Genomic DNA, 6,083 nt, shown 5'->3' with positions numbered 1-6,083 from the left:
GAAAAAGCATTTGGAACTTCCAAATAACATAAGAACCTGTTATTTTCCAGACTAAGCTATGAACTCTACCATCTCTGAGCCTTTATTATCTATCTACTACCTCTGAGCTGATCCTTTGTGCTACCATCAACCATCTATCTGCTGAAACTGACCCATTAAGGCAAGTTTTTAATCTTTCATAAATCTCCAATTCCCCTAATTAGAATTAACATTTTCGTCTCCTGGTTCCCATAATACTTTTTTCATTCTGTTATAAAAAATAATTCTATTGTCCTCTAAGTTCTATTAGGTTGAACCACATGGGATTGCTGTTTTTTGTAGATTAAAAAATGTTCACTTTCATATGCTTCAATTTATGTAATTAACTTACAGAATTCTGAAGATACACACACTCAGGTACATCTGTGAAGCTGACTCTGTCTTGGGTTAACTTCTGAATCTCTCACATCTTGGCCATAGTAACTCTTCAGCAGGGTTTGTGGAACTGGACCGAATGACATGAACATGGAATGCACATTGGGGAAATAGAATCATAGACGCCAACTTTCCTCCCCAGATAACTGGCAGATTGCCTGTGTCTTGCAGGTTTGAATTTCAAAGACTTTGAGAGACTTCAACCTGGTGCTCTGATATGTTAATTTAAGTAGAGGATGTCAAGGGAATTTGAAGTAATCAAATTCCAGATTTTAGATAATGCTGATTTTAAGCAGGGAAGCTATTGTATTGCCAATGAATGAGGTGTGTGCGTGTGTGTGCGCGCACACACTATTGTGTTTTCCTTTTCAGTAGATATAATTTGAGGTAAAATATTTCATAAACTGATAGGAAGATAAAGTCTTCTTAGTGTCAAACAATTGTTCTGATTGGCTTGGCAGACTAAGCTGACAATGAACAATTTTTTGTTTATTTATTTAAATGCAATAAGGACACAATAGAGAAACCATGTATTATCTTTATGTCCTATTTTTATATTGAGATGAAATTATGATAAAACCAGGCAGCTTCAAAAATCAGTAAACTATTCTTTGAATTTGTTAATTTTTCAGTGTAGCCCTGTTCAGTAGATGCAACTGGATATATGTGTTGCATGTATACGCCAAAAACAATTGCATTAGGGATTCAGAGGAAGAAGGAAGGAGCATCTTATGGACTTGGTGTATCTGACATGAATTTTTGATATGAAACAACCTAGTCAGTTGGAAATTTAAGGCCTCTGAATTCTCAATTCGACCTTGGTCTCAAACTGTGGCTGAACAGAATATAAGTCAAATTGTAGAAGATAAAGTTCAAACTTTGTCTTGGGCTACTATGGATTACCTTGTGTGGCAATGGAAAGAATATTGCATTAAATATAGTAAGTTGTCCAAATTTTCCTTTAGGAATTTCCTCCAGCTGCTGGAAGGCAGATACCTCTTAGATTTCAGAGGAAATAAGCCTTGCCCCAGATCACGTCCCTTCCTGGAGAAGCCTGCAGCTTGTGAATGTCAAGGCAGGGGTACATGGACCTGGCTTTCTCATTCTCTCTCAGGACCAGGGTCATTCCAGCTTCAAAGTTCCCTGGTGGATCAGCTAAGTTGACTTTTTGCCTTTGTTGAGGACAACTCTGCCTTCACCAGATTCTGCTTTTTTCCCTCTCTTCCTTGATCCCAATAATTTTCCCAACAAATTTCTTATATGTTTATCTTTGTCTTAGAGTCTATTTTCAAGGAGCCCAATTTATGACAGTATCAAATTAGGAGAGAGGTAATTTGCAAATTGACTCTGAGCTCAGCCATGTGACTTGCTGCAGCCAATGGCTCATTAGCAAACATGACCCAAGTGGAGGGTTGATGAGTGCTTGTATAGTGGAGCCTGTCCTCTGGGAATTCTCCATCTTGGAAGCAAAGTGTGCTGAAAAGAAGCTTGGGCTAGAAGACTCAATGATGACAGGCTCCTGGAGGGAGGCCAAACTCCCAGTTGATTAAGCCTCCTGAGAGGCTTCAGCCATACTAAAGAGAGTAGAGGAACTGCTCACGTGAGCTCAGAATCAGGAGAATAATATATTGTTGTTGTAAGCCACTGAATTTGAGGTGGTTTATTACATAATGGGATACTGAATTACATCATCTCTGGGATCCTCCCCAATCTTTTGTTCTCCAGTTTGGATGTGAGAATTGGACTATAAAGAAAGCTGAGCGCAGAAGAATTGATGCTTTTGAACTGTGGTGTTGGAGAAGACTCTTGAGAGTCCCTTGGACTGCAAGGAGATACAACCAGTCAATCCAAAAGGAGATCAGTCCTTGGTGTTCATTGGAAGGACTGATGTTGAAGCTGAAACTCCAGGAGTTTGGCCACCTGGTGTGAAGAGCTGACTCATTTGAAAAGACCCTGATGCTGGGAAAGATTGAGGGCAGGAGGAGAAGGGGACAACAGAGGATGAGATGGTTGGATGGCATCACTGACTCAATGGACATCGGTTTGGGTGGACTCCGGGAGTTGGTGATGGACAGGGAAGCCTGGCGTGCTGCGGTTCATGGGGTTGCGCAAAGAGTCAGACACGACTGAGCGACTGAATTGAATTGAATTGAATAATTGTAAACAATGGGGGAAAACTTGAATAGAGGAGAAAGCATATGGCGACAAACCACCCTCTGAAATAATTCTTTCACTTTGGGGAAATGCACATTTAAGCTGTCTCTATTTCATGACCAAGGGACAAGTATATAAATACCCTCCACCAAAGGAACACCTCATCCATCCTTCAGTGCTGACTAATCCCATCTGTCTGGCAGGTTGTGTGGACATCCTGGCTCCAAGTCGAAATGAGAATGAAGATACGAAAATCTCCCTCAAATCTTCACATTTCTGAATCTGCAACAGATGTTAAATGTAATTTAATCAACGTTGATTGATTCAACACACTGTTTTCTCATCTATTAAATGAGGTTTCCACAGTGAGTTGGAGGGATAAAAGGGAAAAGTTAAACAGAACATAAATCAATGTGTCCACTTGAGAACAAATTTGACTGGATTTTATATTTGTCTTATTTTTGAAATAGCTTTTGTTTGTTCTTCCTTTTCAAGAAATTCTTGCTAATGAAAGGTTGGTTTTTTGTTTTTGTTTTTTTTTTCTGTCCTCAGTAGAGTTACATACCCATCAGTAAAAGGGAGACACAGATCTTGTGTTTGGTTTATTTTCTGTGTTGGCAAATTAACAGATCAGAGCAACAGCTTTGATTTTATCTTAGTCTTTTTCTTTCCTCCAACCCCTTTCCAAATGACCAAGAACCTTTTTTACCAACTCATTCCTGGGGTTGAGAGTGAAAAAGCATGGGATTCAGTGTGTGTGTGTATAGGGGGTGGGGAACTTGAGGGGGCAGAGCTATTGTTACTCATTGTAAAACTAGCCAAACTTTGTACATTTCCAAAAGAAATATCTGATGGCAGATTCTTTGCCATCATATACATTTAAAGTCCTGTGGATCTGTGTCTAAGGGGAAAATGCTATTTTATTCTAGTTAAGTTTAATTTAATTTCATTTTTGGCTATGCTGGGTCTTTGTTGATGCGCCAGCTTTTCTCTAGTTTCGGCCAGCAGGGGTTACTCTTTAGTCGTGGTGCTTCTCATTGCGGTGGCTTCTCTTGTGGAGCACAGCCTCCAGGGCTTCAGTAGTTGCAGCTGCTGGGTTCTAGAGCACAGGTTCAGTAGTTGTGGCACACAGGCTTAGCTGTCCTATGGCATGTGGGATCTTCCTGGATCAGGGATCGAACCCATGTTGCCTGCATTGGAAGGCAGATTCTTTACCACTGAGCCATCAGGGAAGCCACCGGAAAATGCTATTTTAAATTCAGTGCTCATACTAAAAGAATATTAAAAATAGCTTGAAAACAATAAAACGATGAATACTTATTGAATGCTTGTTGTTTTCCAGACTCTCTACTTTTATTAACTAATTTTTCTCACAAAGCTAAGAGGTACATTCAGTTATTGTCCATATTAACAGTTGAGGAATGGGGCTATGGAGACATCATGGAGCTGGCCCAAGGACACTCTGGCAGAGTAAAAATGTCCACAGGTTCTTTGACACTCTCTCATTGAGAGGAGTCACCTCCCAGTGCACCTGTCTGCCTTGGCTAATAGAATATGCCAGAAGTGATGCTTTGCCAATGTTTGGGTCCAGTTCTGAAGAGTTTGGCAACTTTCACTTCTTTTCTCTTGACAAACAGTGTTTGCTCTTGGAGTTCTGAGATACCTTGAGATCATGCTGGGAGGAGGCTGATGGGGGCCAAGTGAGAGGACCTCGTGTAGAAGGAGTGATGCTCAGTGACCCCCAGTTGTCACAGCTTAGCCCCCAGCTTTTCAGGTCACCCAGGTGGGGCCCCAGACATTGCATATACAGATAAGCACTTTCTGCTGTACTGTCAGAATTCCCAACACATGGATTCATGAGTGAAATGATGATTATTGTTTTAATCCACAGAGCATTGGGGTGGTTTATTATGCAGCATAAGTAGAACATTCACATGGCTATTACATTTACAACACAAGTGGATTTGACCCAAGTGGCCTGGCTCCGGAGTGGTGTGTTTAACAAGTATTCTCTACCATATTTATGTTACCCAGATGCTCTGCCTTCTTAGTTCAAATAGCAGCTCTCCCACAGTTATCGGGCTTCCCGGGTGGCACTAGTGGTAAAGAATCTGTTTGCCAATGCAGGAGATGTAAGAAACACCATTTTGATCCCTGGGTCAGGAAGATGCCCTGAAGGAGGAAATGGCACCTCACTCTAGTATTCTTGCCTGGAAAATCCCACTGACAGAGTCCATGGGGTAGCAAAGAGTTGGATGTGACTGAGCAACCAAGCACATACACTCCCACACCTGCAGCACCTTGCATGGACTTTTCCTTTACTCTGGTCGATTTTCCTTCCAAGCCCTATAACCACCTGATGTGTTATGTGTTGTGTGCTTGTTTACTGCCTATCTCCTTCCTCCCCACTCACATGGAGTATGCATAGGATCGTACACACGTGCTCAGCTTGAGCCATTCACAGCTGCACCTATAATAGTGTTGGGCATGAAGCAGAAATGCAGTAGTTTTGAATGATAGAAATATTTCATTTTAAAGCTCGTGAAATGGGAAAGGCTTTTGCTGCAGTCATTTGAGACCTTCTGTGTAGCTATCTTGGTTTACTCTTCAGGGAGAAGAAGAAAGGTCAGAGAGGGAGGATTCTGTGAATAAAATGGATGGTATACTAACCTCATAAGACAAGTACCCAAGTTTAACCAGAACAGGAAAAGCCGGAATGGCACATGATAAAAAAGCAATTGTGACAAGCTGCATGTTATTGAAGGATATTTTTCCTGGCTGCAAATGTGATAGTGAAATCTGCAGGTAGGCAGAGAAGCACCATCTCACAGGGGCAAGCTAGTCCCTGGGGGTGGCTTCTTTGTGATCCGATACAACTTAGAAGAATGTGAGTAATGACTGGATGGCCTCCAAGAGTTACATTGGTTGAAATAACTAAATAGGTAAAAATAAATCAAGCAAAAAAATTCTTTTGTTGGTTACAGAAGACAGGTATATAGATCTTTCTGGGCTTCCCTGGTGGCTCAGTGGTAAAGAATCCTCCTGCCAACGCAGGAGATGAAGGTTTGATCCCTGGGTCAGCAAGATCCTCTGCAGGGGGAAATGGTGACCTGATCCAGTATTCTTACCTGGAAAAATTCCATGGACAGAGGAGCCTGGCGGGCTATAGTCTATGAGGTCACAAAGCACAGGGCATGACTTAGTGACTAAACAACAAAAAAAACATCTAGACCTTTCTAGGAACCCTAGAGCAAAGATTGACCCCTTCAGATTCTGGTGAAGTATTAAGGAAAATAAATGTATACGATAGTTAATACAGATAAAATACATGAATCTAATATAAATAAAATAAATCTAATATAATAGATCACTATAGTACATAGTGAGTTGGAAGCGTGACATAAAATGAGGCCCTGCTGTTACAGCATGACATCCAAAGAGATTTGGGAAGTGACTTAGAGGAAATGAACTGTTCAACAGGGAGATGGTGATGAGTTGGGAGATGCCTCCAAATA

At 41.1% G+C, this 6,083-nt stretch overlaps 1 long non-coding RNA gene across 1 annotated transcript; it reads right to left on the bottom strand.

Moving 5' to 3' along the window:
- Positions 1-2,626: 2,626 nt before the first annotated feature.
- On the bottom strand, positions 2,627-5,694 carry LOC132343739 (uncharacterized). Its single transcript, XR_009492669.1, has 2 exons — positions 5,239-5,694; positions 2,627-2,850 (listed from the first exon to the last, which is right to left on the bottom strand). It is a non-coding gene; the product is annotated as an uncharacterized lncRNA (long non-coding RNA).
- Positions 5,695-6,083: the final 389 nt, after the last annotated feature.

Source organism: Bos taurus, chromosome 24 (assembly GCF_002263795.3).
Source record: "Bos taurus isolate L1 Dominette 01449 registration number 42190680 breed Hereford chromosome 24, ARS-UCD2.0, whole genome shotgun sequence".
Classification (NCBI taxonomy): Eukaryota; Metazoa; Chordata; class Mammalia; order Artiodactyla; family Bovidae; genus Bos; species Bos taurus.
The sequence above is the reverse complement of the archived record's forward strand: the minus strand, read 5'-3'. Positions and strand labels throughout refer to the sequence as shown.